The sequence below is a fragment of the Musa acuminata genome, chromosome BXJ3-3, assembly GCF_036884655.1.
Source record: "Musa acuminata AAA Group cultivar baxijiao chromosome BXJ3-3, Cavendish_Baxijiao_AAA, whole genome shotgun sequence".
Lineage (NCBI taxonomy): Eukaryota > Viridiplantae > Streptophyta > Magnoliopsida > Zingiberales > Musaceae > Musa > Musa acuminata.
The window spans coordinates 27,622,534-27,640,985 of NC_088351.1; the positions used below are offsets into that span (position 1 = coordinate 27,622,534).

Sequence of the window (18,452 nt, forward strand, 5' to 3'; positions counted from 1 at the left end):
ATATCCATTTATATATAATGATGTGTAGTGTGGGAGTGCACATATTTTCTGTATCATGCGGTGTGGGAGTACACATATGTATTATAACATATGGTGCAGGAGTATATATATATATTATAACGTGCAGTATGTAAGTGTATGTATATATTATGATGAATGTATGATGTGAGAGAGCACATATATATTATAATATAGGGCCTAGAAGTCTATGAATTTGTTATACTTCCTACAAATGCATATAAGTATTTCGAAGCATTTTAACATATAATTTTACCTATTTATTTTGCATATATTATGTTATATGATTATGCTTACCAAGAAAGTCAAAGGATAAGGAATTTATCATTAAATATCTTATGCTAATATTTTAAAATATTATATACATGACATGATGCATGCTCACATAAATAAAATGATTGATAGGGAATATAAGACTAACCAACCACTATTCACTATGCCTCACTACACTAGCACCATATCAAGACCAATTTTCTCTTATCTATAACGATCGAGGTCTAAAAGGCAGCTTGAGATAATCTACGAGCCGTCAAAACTCTGAGCTATCGAAATTTTGACCTGCCGAACTATCGAGCTACTGAGCTATTGAGAAGATTAATGTAGTTTAGATCAGTTATAGATCAACAAATTAGCTCTCATATAGAATATCCATAGGAATATTTTAATAAGATTAAAGGATAATTCAGATCAGTTATGGATCAACCTCCCCCATGAAATATCCATAGGGATATCCCAAGAAGATCAGGGGTCAACTTGGACTGGATATCATCGGTTGCCAAAAAGATTAAGGAATAGTTCGAGTTGGTTATAAACTGCACCCTGTACGAGATTTATGTGGGGTACTTATCTTCCTTTAGAGGTTAGTATAAAAACATATCCAAAGCTTAAAAAAAAGAAATATAAGATCACCAACTTAAATGTCGAAGGGACCGATTTGGGAGGACCCCCTCGATCTCAATCTTTATATAAGAACAAGGCTAGAAAGACCCTGCATCACCTCGGATAACCTCTCGCACTAGGATCAGGGCCACGTTGTGCTTATGTATACATCAATAATAAATTTCCCTAATAGTTATAAAAACTTATACTTATTGAATGATTATTCATTATAAGCCCTATTTTATTAGTAAGGATATTAGTTCTCGTCTAAGTAGTTATGCAAAAAAAGTGAGCACATGTAAGCTCATGCCAACATAGATATAGATGATAATCTATGGGTATTTTGTGTATATAAATTTTGAACATATTATATTTATATTTTTCTTTAGTTAGATATTATAATTATGTACAAGTGTCAAAAATATTATGTATAGGAAAAACCATATCATTTTGTGTAGTAAGCTAGTATATTTTAATTTTAAGATTATTTTTTTATTATATTTCTATCGATAACAATAATAAAAATAAAAATATGACATCCTACTTTAGTCATACATATAGAGTATAGGTGGAATTTAAGTGAGGTGCCACACTCGACTATTCACGAAACGTGAGAAGAATATGAATAATCAACTGTTTTCAAAAGAAATTAAAGAATTTATTAGGAATCTTATAAGATTAAATTTTTTTTTTTTCTCTAACTTCATTTAGGTTAAAATCTTGTTCAGAAAATTTTTTTTTAAAAAAAAAGAAGTTTCTTAGAGTGTAACTCCATAAAAAAAAAATTATATTGGTGAAGTAACAAAAAGATGGTTTGTGATTATGATGTGACTGTTCATGGCACTTTGGGTAAGAAACAACCCAAGGGCAATTTGTGATTATGGTGTTAATGCCATTTAGGGACTTACATGTAGTGTTAGTGAAGCAGTTAATGGGTTACCGTGAGTCGGATTGAACGAGGCCCAATTGCTTGGCATGAGTGAATAGGGGATTGAGTTTTGCATGGCGTGCAGCTTGTGATAACTACGTTACCTATCTTGTCTCAGAGTGAGAAGCCAAGCCAAGACCTGCAAGCAAAAATAGAATCAGGAGTAAACGAGCAATCAAAGTAAAACATATATCGTGAAATCAAATTCTTAATTGACTAAGGTTGTGGATACAAGGGAAAGTTGATTTTGATCGTTCAACATAACCATGTCTCTACACTAGATGGAGAATAATTAAACCCGACAGTTGCAAAACAAGCACTTGTTTCTGTCAAGTCACTGTTGCAAAAGAAATATAGCCATCAAGGGATTGCCTGTCTTTAAGCTAAGAACCATGGGGCTAATCAATACAAGAGCGATTTGTGATGATGATGTTAATACCATGTAAGGATTATATAGTGTTAGTGAGGTAGTTAATAGGCTGCTGTGAGTCGGAGTGAACCTATATATTGTCGAGGCCCGAGTGCTTGGCATGGCTACAGCTTCAGAGTGACTAAGGGAGTGAGTTTTGCATGGCATGCAGCTTGCAATAACTATATTACTTATCTTGTCTCCGTGTGAGAAATCAAATAAAAGTACCCGAGTGAGTCTCGTACACTTTAAACTCTAACTACCTTATCAATAAAAGTACAAATAATATTAACTACCTTATCAAGTAAAGTACAAATAATATATATATATATATATATATATATATATATATATATATATATATATATATATATATATATTATTCTCACTGAGTTATATAATTTGTGATATCTATGCTTTATAAATATAATAAATCATATGGTCATATTTTTTACTATTAAGATTAAAGTATATGTTTTCTAAAAATATTATTCTTAGTTCTATGAAATGTTACTTTTGTATGTATAAACATTAATATTTACATTAAGCATAGCACAACAAGCCAATAGTAGATTTTACTATAAGATTGAGTTATGATAATAAGCATCCATATAGTGAATAGAAGTGGTGGATGAATTTTAATTAACCTTAAATGAATCTTAAGACTTTGAATAAATTTGACCATAATTAACATAAGAAAGTTTGAGCTTTAGATATTATGTATATGAATGATCATAAGCTACTCAGGCATAGATTAGAAAATGAAAAATTAAATGGAGATACAAATCAAAGAATAGTATTATACTAAATGTTGAGATGAGAGATGAGTTTAGACTAAAAATAATATATTTGTTAAACCAAATCAAACTTAATTAAATTTATTGTAACATTAGAAATATATTAGTAAAAGAAGAAAAGAAAAACTTTAAACAAGATGTAATGAGGTTGAACCCTAGACCTCAAGATAATCTCTTAAGAATCTCTATCTTATTTTGGTTTCATCCTATTTATCAACCTAATAACTCACAACCCTTTCTCTTTTTCTTTAGTTATTTTCTTAACTTTTCTTATGGAGGCTAGGAAACCTCAGGTCTAAGAAAGATTGAAATAAGAAAAACTTAATTCTTTCCTTACTATACTTAGGGTTTTAGTTTTACAAATTATATATTAATTTGTTTTAGCTACTTTTGAGTTACTTAGATTTCAAATTTATTTTTTATTTTTGGATATATTTTGGATGATTCTCTTATGGTTATAATACCTCTAGATTAAGTTGTGATTGTCCCAATTTGAGATACTTAAAATTCTTTATTTTTGGAGAAGGGATTTTATTCGAGCTATATTGATTATCTTAGGGATATGATTAAGTTTTGTTCTTTTGATATGTTGTAAAAGGTACTCTTAAAGTTCTACAAGATTTGGAATTGACTGAATACCACCTCTATGCGCCGAGATCTAAGGTTGATAAGTTCATATAGTCTCAACTTAATATCAATATATCAAAAGAGGTGTTAATTGTTAAACTACGATGGTGATTTAGTCTTCAAATAATTTTGTCTTAAGCTAAAATTTAGTGTGTATTTAGTTTTATATATTTTCTATAAAATTTTATGTTGATTAAGAACATTTGATCAATTAAAATAATAAAGTAAAATTTTTTTCATAGAATTGTGTGATTATTTGATTGATACTAACTAGTTCATTTAGTTATAAATTTAATTATTAAAAAATTAGTGAAAAAATTTAGATAACATTTTAAGTTTAGTCTAGTCTATTTTATAAGGGATTTTATCATTTTTTTATAAATTATATAAATTATTATAAATCAATAATTAAATATGTATGATTGATAATTAAGACATCTTATAACCCTATGCTCTCAATTTGATAGATATCTCATGAATAAAATAATAAAGACTTATATTTACTGAATAATTACTCACTATATATCTCTTATTTTATAGGTAAAAAATTAGTACCCCACCTAAGTGATTGGTTAGTGAAGTGAGCATGTATAAGCCCATATCAACATAACAATAACTTATGGGCATTTTATGTATATTAACTTTTGAACATATTATGTACATGTGTTTTTCTTTGGTTTCAAAAATACTATACATAGGAGAATATTTATCAATTTATTTAATAAATTAATATATTTTAATTTTGAGGTCATCTACTTTCCATTGTACTTTTATTAATGGTAGTACTGAAAATTAAAATATAATATCCTATTTTAATTATGCATATAAGGTATGAATGAAATTAAGAGTAGGGTGTTACACAAAAAAAAATAGATTCAAAAGTAAACGAGCAATCAAAGTAAAACATATATTATAAAATCAAAATATTGATTGGCTAGGGTTGTGGATGAAAGGGAAAAATGATTATGATCGTTTAGCATGGCCAAGGCTGTAGATTAGATAGAGAAGGATTGAACCCATAGTAGCAAAATAATCAATTGTTACTGTCAAGCCACTGTTGCTAAAGAAATACAACCATCAAGGGATTCCCTCTCCTAGAGCTAAGAACCATGGGGCCATTCAACTAAGCCAGTGAAGTAGTTGTTCAACTTATCCCGAAAGAAAAGGCAACAGGAGGAGGCATGGGAACATTCAAAGAAGGTGTGCTTCAAGGGAATCGAAGTGCCGGTGGCAGATATAACAAATATCGGATTGCTTGTCGAGAAATCTATGCATCTAAGAAGAAGTAGGAAGTCTACTTCAATAGAGTTTTCAAATATAATTTTGAACTCAGAGGTGAAACATTAAGACACCATATATCATCTTTTAGCTTCACCATTGGTCGAGGGTAAGTGACTTTACTCGAAGTTTTGTCATGAATGATATTAACAATGTATCAAAAGTTTGAAACCTAATCATTGTTGAAGAAAATAGACCATTTACAAAAATTGAGTAGAATCAATACATGAAGATCCCTAAACATTAATATTGTGGCTACTGCCTTCTAAACTCAAATTTATAAAGTAAAATACCTTACCAATTCCACTTGAGAGATGTTTTGAAGTCTCGAGGGTTGGGGAGACTGTATCTAATCACAAAAAAATTAAACACGAAAGGTATTTTTTTATTTAAAATATAAATTATTTTGGTTAGCTCTAAGAGATATATATGTATTCTTTATTAATAATGTGCATAGATTTATAAGAGAAAGAGTTATTCCAAAGCTAGTCTTTTCTTATAATCATCCATAACATTAGTTTTTATTATAATATAAAAAAAATTTATTATATTTTATATAAACATAAATATATAATTTATGCATATTTTAAAAAAAAAATATTAAATCAATTGTAGGAAAATAAATAGAAAATTAATAATTTCAAATGGTTTAATAAATCAATGAGTTATAAGAGAAAGAGTTATTTCAAAGCTAGTCTTTTCTTATAATCATCCATAACATTAGTTTTTATTATAATATAAATTTTTTTTATTATATTTTATATAAACATAAATATATAATTTATGCATTTTTTTTAAAAAAATATTAAATCAATTGTAGGAAAATAAATAGAAAATTAATAATTTCAATTGGTTTAATAAATCAATAAGTAAATTGGAGATGCGGGGTATCGATCCCCGTACCTCTCGCATGCTAAGCGAGCGCTCTACCATCTGAGCTACATCCCCTTATTTATTAATTTATGTTAAATACCTTTTATGGTTAATGCTATTAAACATTAAAATCGACTCCATTTGTATGATCAAAAATTATTTATGAAATAAATATATTACTCATTTATCGAAATCAAATGTATTTTAGTTCCTAAGTTGTTTGAGCATCATCAACCACGAAGCCTTACGCGTGTATCGTGTGACTCTAATCGTCGTAATTACTTGCCTTCCGGTAGCGACTAAAACCATTCGCCCTTTAACGCATCCCTTCGGTTTCCCTCTCCGTCTGCTCGCCCTCCGACAGGATACACCCTCCTTCATTTTGTACCCCTTAATCCCCTAGTGCCACCTTAGACGGCTTGCTTCATTATACGGTCCTTAAGGAGCTCCGCTGCTTTGCTCCCTCGCTCCCGGTCCCGCCTCGGCTCCATTTACCTTCTCCTCCTTCCTCAAGTCGCGATCTCTCCCTTTGCCTTGCTCGTATCAAATGATTTACCCCTTTCGCTCTCTCTTTGTCTATCGTTCGCCTCGAGGCCCCCGAGGCCACGGTCGGGATTCGCCCCCTTCACTAACGCAAAGTCGTCAGCGTGTTAGGATATAAAGAAGAACAAACATTGTATATGAACAAATACAAGCAGACCGTAACACATAATGGAATTAAATAGAAATTATAATCAAATAGGACACCAAGATTTACGTGGAAACCCCTCTAACGTGAAGGGTAAAAACCACGGGCCAAACCAAAGATAATCCACTATAAGAATAATGAATATACAAATCTCATAATCCACTATTTAGTTGATGTGCCAGGCATTTCCAACTAACCTGAGGTGACTGGCACGAGCATGGTTCAGCCGGCTACGCCAATCCTCAATCTCATCCTTGACCAGCTCGCCAGGGAGTTCGAGCAGAACTTCCTCGCCAGCATGTGACCTAGGCCCTCCATGGCCACCCTGCTTATGCTATCTCAGCATGAAGATGAGTTGCTCTCCCAGTTTGTGGCACGTTTTGCCATCGAAATCTAGGGATTCCCGGATGCTCACCCCTCGTTAATCATGAGGCATTTCTGATGGGTTTGAAGCCTTCGAGGTTCTTCTAGTCGTTGATCGAGAAGCCGCCAGTAACCATCTCTAAAATGCTCTAGCGCGCCAACCAGTACGTCGCTGCAGAAGCGTTGGTGGCAGGGAAGCACACAGACAACAAGAGGCCAAGGGTAGAACAATTCCGGGGAGCGACCTCAGCAACCCCAGTGCAACTCTGCCGGAGGCCTGATCGACAAGAGTTACTACTACCGAGGCCCCTGCCTCTTCCCCTCAATATGTCTCGTACCGAGATCTTTCTCCGAGTTAGGGAGAAGGGTCTCTTGTGACACCCCCATCCCATGAGAGCCACTCACAATGATCGATCCAAATATTGCAGGTTCCACCGAGACTACGGCCATGACACGGAGGACTGCCATGACCTCCAGAATCAAATTGAGGAACTAATCCAGAAAGGTCACCTCATGCACTATCTTGAGGAACCCCAAGAAGCGACTCCACGCCCCAGGGGACCTGTTGAAAGGCGAATCGCTGACCCCCACGAGGGGCCCATAGTGCCGATACCACTGGAGCCTCCTAAGCAACTCACTGAGGTGCTCCTGAAAGGGAGCCAACCCGATCGAACCATCAAGGTCAGGACAACGCTCCCCGAAGAAGATCAGCTCCACCTCGTCGACTTCCTGAGGAAAAACACTGACATATTCGCATGGTCCCCCGAGGAGATGCCCAGGATTGACCCAGAAGTGGCCCAGCACCGGCTCAACATCGACCCCGAGGCTTGGCCGGTGAGACAAAAACCAAGGAAGTTCGCACCGGACCGACAGAAGGTACTCAGCGAGGAGGTCGACTGCCTTAAGAGAGCTAGATTCATTACCGATGTTCAATACCCTCGGTGGCTATCGAATGTAGTCCTCGTTAAGAAGTCCAATGGAAGCTAGAGGATATGTCTTGATTACACCGATCTCAATCAGGCATGCCCTAAAGACTGCTATCCACTTCCCAGGATAAATCAATTAGATGACGCTACCACAGGACATGAACTCCTCACGTTCATGGACACATTCTCGGGCTACAACCAAATTCAGATGGCGACTCAGGATTGAGAGAGCACTACCTTCGTCACCAATAGAGGGGTGTATTGTACAAAGTAATGCACTTCGGCCTGAAAAATGCTGGAGCGACTTACCAAAGGATGGTCGACAAACTCTTCAAGCATCAGCTGGGGGGGAACATGGAAGTATATGTGGACAACATGATCGTGAAGAGCAAGGCCGCAAGCACATACTTGACCAACCTAGCAGAAACGTTCCAAACGCTCAGGCGGTTCAATATGCATTTGAACCCTGCGAAGTGTGTCTTCGGGGTCGGCTCGGGGAAGTTCCTCGGCTTTATCATTCACCAAAGGGGGATAGATGCCAACCCAGAAAAGGTGCGGGCCATAACCAAGATGCGCTCCCCCCGCTCGGTCAAGGAGGTGCAACGACTCACTGGGAAGTTGGCAACCCCCAGCAGGTTCGTGTCGTGCTCAGGCGACAAGTGCCTCCCTTTTTCCTGGGCTCTACAATGAGCCAACGACTTTACATGGATCTCAAGGTTCGAGGAAGCCTTCGAAAGCTTGAAGACGTTCCTCACCTGCTTGCCCCGACTCGCTTCGTCCGAGCCGGGCGAAATCCTCAAACTCTACTTGGAGGCCTCAACGCAAGCAGTCAGCTCAGTGTTAGTTTGAGAGATACCCCCAATGCAGCAACTCGTATATTACATAAGCCATATTCTCGTCGGACCCGTGGCGCGGTACTCCCCGATCGAGAAGCTACCCTCGCTTTGATGAAGATGGCCCGAAAGTTGCGGCCCTACTTCCAAGCCCATGCAATCAAAGTAATCACTGACCAGCCGCTACGACAGATCCTTTCCAACTTCGATGCATCAGGTCGCATTCTGCAATGGTCGATCGAGCTTAGTGAATTGTGCTAGTCATAGGTGCCCAGCAAGCCAATCACGTGAGTGATGACACGTGTGACTTGATACAGAATCTTTTTGCTTATTATATTTTGGCGTATATCACTTTATAACTATTGCATAAATGTATATATATATATTGTGATGTCCTTGGATTTGTGCAATGAGAATCGGATCGTGATGAGATCACGATAATGAGATCGATTCACCTTTAAACACATATCCTAAATAATTCCGGTCATAGGTTACTCGAGAGGGACATCGTGATAACCGGATAGACTGGTGTGTTGTATACCCGTCCATATGATGGATGCAGCTGGTCTCATAGCTGCTCGTGTAGGGACACTAGGGATACAGTACAGGTGCTCATTGGAGAATAAGTTCACTGATTGATCCGCTTACGGAATACTGGATGGTTGATGATGCCTTATTGTCAGACAGTGATTCCGTAGTCCTAGTGGTGTATCTGGTCCTTAGACTTGAGACACCAAGGATGTCCTATATGAGTGCTCCACTCTTTGATACCAGACTTATAGGTTTGGCTGTCCCAGATCTAGTACAGCTGGTTATTGGGAGTGGTAGTCGACCTTACGAGGGCTATTGAGTGTCGAGAGAGGATCATCCACTCTCGGCGTCATGAGAGGAATATCCCATGTGTTCTTGCTCAGACAAATCCCTGGCCAGGGTCATTCGAGTTGAGAGAGAAAGAGTCCTCCGGGAGAATCCGATTAGAGCGAGACTCGAGTAGAAACCGTATGGGTCTGACAGCACCATGCTCGATATATGGTCTCTGGGATATTAGATGGATGAGGGACTATAGGTATATGGTAACTAAGGACAGACAGGTCCAATGGATTGGATTCCCCTGTATCGTCTGGGGACTACGGCGTAGTGGCCTAGTACGTCCGTAGTCGATGAGTCGAGTGAATTATTACAGAGAAAATAATTCACTGAGTTAGAAGGAGTTCTGACAAGTATGACTCATGGCCAGCTCAATATTGGGCCTAGAGGGTCACACACATATGGTAGGCATTGCGATGAGTAGAGGTTCGGATATGAGATATCCGACGGAGCCCTTGTCTTATTGAATGCAGATCCAATACCCACTAGGGAAGGACCCATTAGGGTTTGACACGGGATCTCTATAAATAGGAGGGATTCACAGCCTCATAGGCTAGAGTCTTTGCTTGCCTTTCCTATTCTCCTCTCCCTCTCCACCTCAGAGTAGGCCTGGAGTTTTGAGGAGGATCGTCGCAACCTTGCTGTGTGGATCACCGCTAGAGAGGAGGACGCTTGACCTCCTTCACCCTCTCATAAGGATCTGCAAGGAAACAGGGATATACGATCTCCCTAGGTAACACAATCTCTATACGCAGTTTTGTGTTTTGCGGATTTTTTGCGCACCAATCTTCGCACGACGACGAACATCTTTTTGGGAATCGGAGATTTTTGTTTTCTTGTTCTTCCGCTGCGCATATGATGTCGCCCCCATGATTTCCCAACAAATTGGACATTCAGCACTCCCCCAGCACTGTTGTTAAAGCTCAGGTACTGGTTGACTTTATTTCCAAGCTATCTCCTGAAGACCATGCTATGGGGCAGGGGAACAACAAAAACACGTGGACCTTGTACGTGGATGGCTCGTCCACCACCGGATCGACCGGGGTCGGGCTTATCCTCATGAGCCCGTTAGGAAAAACCTACAAGAGGTCGCTCCAGTTGCAATTCCGAGCCACCAACAACGAGGTCGAGTACGAGGTGCTACTTCATGGCCTGCACCTCGCTCTGGAGATGCATATTGACAACCTCGACGTCTTCAGTGACTCCTAATTGGTAACGGGACACGTCAATGGGAGCTGCGAAGCCCGGGACCCAACGATGGCATCGTACCTAATGGAGGCAAAGCAGCTCACCCACTACTTCAACCGCCTCTCAATCGCTAGAATACCTCGGGCACATAATATGCGGGCCGACGCGCTAGCCAAATCGGCCTCCACCCGTAGCCCGGCATCGGTTCCAACGACTGAGTCTGTGACGGATCCGACGGTGACCACACTTGGGGTCACCACAACAGACGTACCATCGAGCTGGATGGAGGAGATCCTCCGCTTCAAGAAGGACAGAAAGGAGCCCGATGACCCGATGGCCACGAGACAGTTAAGATGAACACAAGCCTAGTACTACGTAGTCGGCGGAAGGCTATACCGAAGGGCCTTCTCCCAACCTCTCTTATGCTGCCTCGTGCCAACAAAAGCTAAGACGGTCCTCGCCGAGCTCCACAAAGGGATCTATGAGGAGCACGTCAGGGGACCAACCTTGGCCTTCAAGACTCTCTAGCAAGGGTACTACTAGCCGACCATGTGCCGGGACGCCATGTCATACATGCAGCAATGCCAATAGTGCCAAAGGCACACCTGACTGCAACACCAGCTAGCGATTCCTCTCTCCTCGATGGATGCAACCTGGCCTTTCGCCCAATTGTCACGGACAAACTTCTAAACAAGATGTTTGATGTAATGCTTATGTATGTCCGTGTCTTTTGGCATGTTCATGCCTTGTACAGTATGTAGAGGGGCGGCTGAAGGCTTAATAGTCCCATTTTAGTTGGGTTGGTGGCCTCTTTATGCTTGTAAACAAAGGTTGTGTCATGTGGACACGTGCGAGAGATTTTCAGTCAGTAATGGACCATTTTACCCTTTGTTGTGCAACTGTTCAGAGCTTGTAAAGTTTGTTTGTAATTTGCATTGTCTATGAAGTGTTTTTCGGAGATGTTTGCTTATGGATCCCGATTGAGGCATTCTTTTTAACCCGTTCTCTCTTTTGTTGGTCCTAAGGGACAATGGGAGGCTTCGGGGAGGCTGACCTTTGCGAACGGACACGCAAGGGTGCCGCACGACTTAGGCAAAACCAGCTAAGTCCGTGACAAATGGTATCAGAGCGGGTCAAGCACTCATAGAAACACTTAGCATGCAAATGTGGGGGACCTAGCGGGGCTGCGTTGAGGGCAGTCAGCACACGCGCGATCGTTTGGGGGAAAACGGGCATGGAGATGTAGGGAAAAGGAGTCGCTCGGAGGAGCGTGCATCTAAGATTGAGACACCAAGGATGTACTGTATGAGTGCTCCACTCTTTGATACCAGACTTATAGGTTTGGCTGTCCCAAATCTAGTACAGCTGGTCATTGGGAGTGGTAGTCGACGTTACGAGGGCTATTGAGTGTCAACAGAGGATCATCCACTCTCGGCGTCATGAGAGGAATATCCCATGTGTTCTTGCTCAGACAAATCCCTGGCCAGGGTCATTCGGGTTGAGAGAGAAAGAGTCCTCCGGGAGAATCCGATTAGAGCGAGACTCGAGTAGAAACCGTATGGGTCTGACAGCACCATGCTCGATATACGGTCTCTGGGATATTAGATGGATGAGGGACTATAGGTACATGGTAACTGAGGACAGACAGGTCCAATGGATTGGATTCCCCTGTATCGTCTGGGGACTACGGCGTAGTGGCTTAGTACGTCCGTAGTTGATGAGTCGAGTGAATTATTACAGAGATAATAATTCACTGAGTTAGAAGGAGTTCTGACAGGTATGACTCACGGCCAGCTTGATATTGGGCCTAGAGGGTCACACACATATGGTAGGCATTACGATGAGTAGAGGTTCGGATATGAGATATCCGACGGAGCCCTTGTCTTATTGGATGCAGATCCAATACCCACTAAGGAAGGACCCATTAGGGTTTAACACGGGATCTCTATAAATAGGAGGGATTCACAGCCTTATAGGCTAGAGTCTTTGCTTGCCTTTCCTATTCTCCTCTCCCTCTCCACCTCAGAGTAGACCTGGAGTTTTGAGGAGGGTCGTCGCAACCCTGCTGTGTGGATCACCGCTAGAGAGGAGGACACTTGACCTCCTTCACCCTCTCATAAGGATCTGCAAGAAAACAGGGATATACGATCTCCCTAGGTAACACAATCTCTATACGTAGTTTTGTGTTTTGCGGATTTTTTGCGCACCAATCTTCACACGACGACGAACATCTTTTTGGGAATCGGGGATTTTTGTTTTCTTGTTCTTCCGCTACGCATATGAGTCGCCCCCATGATTTCCCAACAGTGGTATCAGAGCCAAGTTGTTCGTGCGAATGATTGGTTTTGAACTGTGTGTGTTGTGTTTAGGAAGAATTTTGACGTCAAAATCGTTGACGCAAAAGCGAGAAAGGGCAGCAATAGTTGATGCCCTCGATCTGCGTGCGTGAAGCGCAGCCGAAGGCGGACAGCACAGGGGCTGCGTTTGCAGTAGCCGGCCGGCGGCCTGCTTGCAGCAGCCTTGCTGCCGGCGGGGCTGGCAGCCCACGGGCAGAGGTGCCGCAGGGCAGCGGCACCTGCCGCCGCTGCCCCCGCGGGCGAAACCCCACCCCCCCCCTCCCCACAGGGGCGACCACCCGGCGGGACAGCACCTCCTGCGGAGGCAGCAGCGCCCGCGGGGGAGCCCACCTGCAGCGGCAGCGCCGCCAGCGGGCGTGCCGCCTACAGGCGAGGGCAGTGCCCTCGCCCCGCCGCACAGGCCGCCGCCAGCAGGGTGGCGGCGGCGGCGGCAGCAGCAAAGGATAGTAGGGCATTAGGGTTTTCTGGGAAAAAGATAGTTTTACCCCTCGGAATTTGAGAAATTTTAGTTTCTGTCTTTTGTCCAAATTACTAAAATACCCTTAGGAATTGAGAAATTCCCTACATGTCCCTGATTTCAGAAAAATATTAATTAATTAAAAGGTTTAGTTGATTATTATTTTTATTATTATCTAGTAGTCCTACATTATGATGATTATTTATACATGTGATCTCTGATGTGTGGACGGATGATCATAGACCGTGTGATGTGTGTACTTGTGATTATTATTATTGAGGTCTACGAGCCTCCATTATATTTCTCGTTTATCGTCGGGCCTGCGTGCCTATGATTAAGTTGTAATCACATGAGGAGGCGCAACAGGAGCATGGATGCGATAGCGGGACCCACGAGACGGACGATCGCGATGCATGAAGATGCATCAAGATGTCGACGGAACCGACGAGGACGAGATGGACGATCACAGGGCATGGAGATGCACCGTTGCACATATAGATCTTGATGTGAGTGATTAGGCCTACTGACTCGGGCCTAATCACATTAGGTTGTGGTCCATGATCATCTGGTGTGATTGCTTATACACATACTAGATATGTATATATATTTGCATGCGATGTAGATATATATTAAATATGTATATGTGTGACATGTCATATTAGGAGACCAAATCATAGAAACATCTCTCGATAATATTAAGTCGGTAAACGTGAGGTAATTAGATTGACCCACGTGGCCTTCCATCGTTATGAGTAGGAACCGATTCCCGGTGTAGGTTGAGTTGGTCGAGTCCCTCGAGACTCACCTATATCGCGATTCGCTATCTTGCTTACGACATAGAGATGTCACCGATGACCTGAGGGCATGGTATGCTTGGTCGAGTCCCTCGAGGGTATATCATCAAATCAGACTCATCTTGTAACGAAGGTGTTGACTTAACTGAGCATCATGGTTGGTCGAGTCCCTCGAGGCCATGGTGATTCGGAGGCCGAACAGGATGGGAATCACAAGGAGTTGTGATCGGCAAGAGTTGCCTACCTTTTAGGCTTAGTGTGATTGGTCAAGTCCCTTGAGGTTACACTAAGACGCTGATTGGATCCTAATCCCCACTAGAAGTCTGCCGGAGACTTCCGTTTCACGTGCTGAGGGTGTCGCGTGACTCGTTAGTAAAATAGTGGGAGCATATTAAGATAGAAGTCCATATCTTGATAGTTTATTTCTTGCAAAATTTGCATGTTATTCATTTCTGCTACATCTTTATTTTCAGAAAATGTCGCTTTCAAATCCCTTACGCGGCATACTTGATGTCAACCGCCTCACTGGTCCAAATTATACGGATTGGCTCCGTAACTTGAGAATTGTTCTCACAGCGGAGAAAATCGTGTACGTCCTTGATACAGTGATGCCTACGCCCGAAGAAGGGGCAAGCGAGGATGAGATCGCTCGCTACGTGAAGTACATTGATGACTCGACTCTTGCTCAATGCTATATGTTGGGCTCTATGACTCCAGAGTTACAGAGACAATATGAAAAGATGGATGCCAGATCCATTCTCCTACATGTCCGCAAATTGTTTAAGGAACAGGGAAGGACTCAACGATATGAGATATCCAAGAGCCTTTTCCGCGCTAGGATGACTGAGGGGACACCGATTCAGAACCATGTCCTAAAGATGATTGAGTGGATAGAGAAACTCACAGGTCTAGGAATGGTCCTAGAGGATAACTTGTGTGTGGACATTGTGCTTCAGTCCCTACCAGATTCTTTTTCACAGTTCATAATGAATTTTAATATGAACAAGCTTGAGGTGACTCTCCCAGAGCTCCTCAATATGTTGAGGGAGGCAGAGAGTACTATTAAGAAAGAGAAGCCAGTTCTCTACACTGGTGAGACTAGAAAGAAAAGGAAAGCAGAAAGGTCCTTTAAGAAGGGAAAGGGCAAGGGCAAACAAGGTAAAGCAAAGGTTGCTAAGAAAGACCCAGCAAAGGACAAAGGCCAGTGCTTCCACTATGGTAAAGATGGGCATTGGAAGAGAAACTACAAAGAGTACCTTGCAGAAAGGGCGAAACAAAAGCTTGATGAAGCTTCAGGTACATTCATGATCAGTCTACATTTGTCAGACTCTTATGATAACACATGGGTATTGGATACCGGTAGTGCTTATCATATATGCAATTCGTTGCAGGTTCTGGCAAGGCCTAGGAGACTTGAAAGAGGCGAGATGGACCTCAAGATGGGTAATGGAGCAAAACTTGCTGTATTAGCTATTGGCGAGGTCGCCCTACATCTGCCTAGTGGAGCTTTTATTGCATTAGATGCATGTTATTTTGTTCCTTCTATTATCAAAAACATTATCTCCATTTCATGTTTAACAGTTAGTGGATATAAATTTGTTTTTGAGAACAATGGTTGTTCGATATTATTAGATGATAAGATCATCACGAAAGGAACATTGCATAATGGTTTATTTATGTTAGACACCACTCCACATATCATGAATGTAAATGTGTCCAAAAGGAAACGAGATGAGTTGAACAGTGCATACCTGTGGCATTGTAGGCTAGGTCACATCCATGAAAGAAGGATTCAAAAGTTGCTAAATGATGGATATCTAGATCCATTCAACTATGTGTCATATGCAACTTGTGAGCCTTGCATTCGTGGAAAACTGACCAAATCTCCATTTAGTAGAACTGGAGAGAGAGCCAATGAGTTGTTGGAACTCATACATAGTGATATATGTGGACCCATGTCAACTCATGCCATTGGAGGTTACTCCTACTTCATTACATTTACTGATGATTTCTCAAGGTATGGATATGTGTACTTAATGAAGTATAAGTCCGAGACCTTAAGAGAAATTCAGAGAGTATAAGAATGAGGTGGAGAACCAGACTGGAAAGAGTATCAAAACTCTTCGATCAGATCGAGGAGGTGAATACTTAAGTACAGAGTTTACTCAGTTCCTCAAGGACCATGGGATATTATCCCAATGGACACCTCCTTATACACCTCAGCTCAATGGTGTCTCTGAAAGGAGAAATCATACATTATTAGATATGGTATGGTCCATGATGAGTTTCGCTGACCTACCCATCTCATTCTGGGGATATACCCTAGAAACCGCAGCTTACCTTCTGAACAGAGTTTCAACTAAGTCGGTAGTGTCTACACCATATGAGATATGGAAAGGGAAGAAGCCTGATCTTAAGGTTGTTAAGATTTGGGGCTACCCTGCCCACATTAAAAGACACAACCCCGATAAGTTAGAATCAAGGACAGAGCGATGCAAATTTGTGGGACACCCCAAGGAAACTTGTGGGTATTATTTATATCATCTCGAGGACCAAAAGGTCTTTGTAGCTTATAGAGTAGTGTTCCTTGAGAAGGAACACATTCTTGGCGGAGATAGTGGGAGAATGATAGAGTTGAGCGAGGTTGGAGAACCAAGCTGAAGCACCACTCTACAGTCCGAGTCTGTTCAGGTACCTAATACACAAGTTTCAACTTTACGTAGGTCTGATAGAGTATCCCATCCTCCTGAGAGATATGTGGGACATATTAGAGCAGAGGATGTAGAGGATATTGATCCTCAGACCTACGAGGAGGCTATTATGAGTATAGACTTCGGGAAGTGGAAAGAAGCCATGAATTCTGAGATGGATTCTATGTACTCCAATAAGGTTTGGAACCTAGTTGATGCGCCCGAAGGTATTGTACCCATCGGTTGCAAGTGGATCTTTAAGAAAAAGATCGGAGTAGATGGAAAGGTAGAGACCTATAAAGCAAGGCTAGTGGCAAAGGGGTATCGTCAAAGGCAAGGTGTTGACTACGACGAAACTTTCTCACCCGTAGCAATGCTAAAATCCATCAGAATTCTATTGGCTATTGCAGCACACTACGATAATGAGATCTGGCAGATGGATGTGAAAACCGCATTCCTCAACGGGAACCTCGAGGAGGAGGTGTATATGATGCAACTTGAGGGATTCGTGTCCAAGAACTGCCCAGATAAGGTGTGTAGGTTGCTTAGATCCATTTATGGACTAAAGCAAGCTTTCCGAAGTTGGAACATAAGATTTGATGAGTCAATTAGATCTTATGACTTCGTTAAGAACGAAGATGAGCCTTGTGTATACAGGAAGGTAAGTGGGAGCGCTATCACCTTTTTGGTGTTATATGTGGATGACATCCTCATCATTGGGAATGACGTAGGAATGCTATCCACAGTAAAGACTTGGTTATCTAGACACTTCTCCATAAAGGACTTAGGGGAAGCATCCTATATCTTGGGGATTAGAATCTATAGAGATAGATCCAAGAGGATGCTTGGCTTGTCCCAGTCCAGGTACATAGAAACCATTATCAAAAGGTTTGGCATGGAAAATTCCAAGAGAGGTCTCATACCGATGAGACATGGGATATCGCTTTCTATGAGTATGTCCCCAAAGACTCCAGAAGAAAGGGCGAACATGGATATGATACCTTATGCCTCAGCAATATGGTCTATCATGTATGCCATGCTATGTACTAGGCCTGATATAGCGCATGCTCTGAGTGTCACGAGCAGGTATCAGGCGGATCCAGGCTTGGAGCACTGGAAAGCAGTAAAGTGTATCCTTAAGTACTTGAGAAGGACTAAGGATCTTTTACTAGTATATGGAGGTAATAGCCTTAAGGTTGAAGGCTACACTGACTCAAGTTTTCAGTCTGATGTTGATGATAGCAAGTCGAATTCAGGGTATGTGTACACCTTGAATGGAGGAGCAGTGTGCTGGAAGAGTTCCAAGCAAGATACCACTGCTGACTCGACCACAGAGGTGGAGTACATTGCTGCATCAGATGCAGCAAAGGAGGGAGTCTGGGTGAAGAAGTTCATCACATATTTTGGAGTCGTTCCAAATTCTCGTCGGGCCCGTGGCGCGGTACTCCCCGATCGAGAAGCTAACCCTCGCTTTGATGAA

At 41.4% G+C, this 18,452-nt stretch overlaps 1 non-coding gene across 1 annotated transcript; it reads right to left on the reverse strand.

Moving 5' to 3' along the window:
* Positions 1-5,811: 5,811 nt before the first annotated feature.
* Positions 5,812-5,884, reverse strand: TRNAA-AGC (transfer RNA alanine (anticodon AGC)). Its single transcript has one exon. It is a non-coding gene; the product is annotated as a tRNA-Ala (tRNA).
* Positions 5,885-18,452: the final 12,568 nt, after the last annotated feature.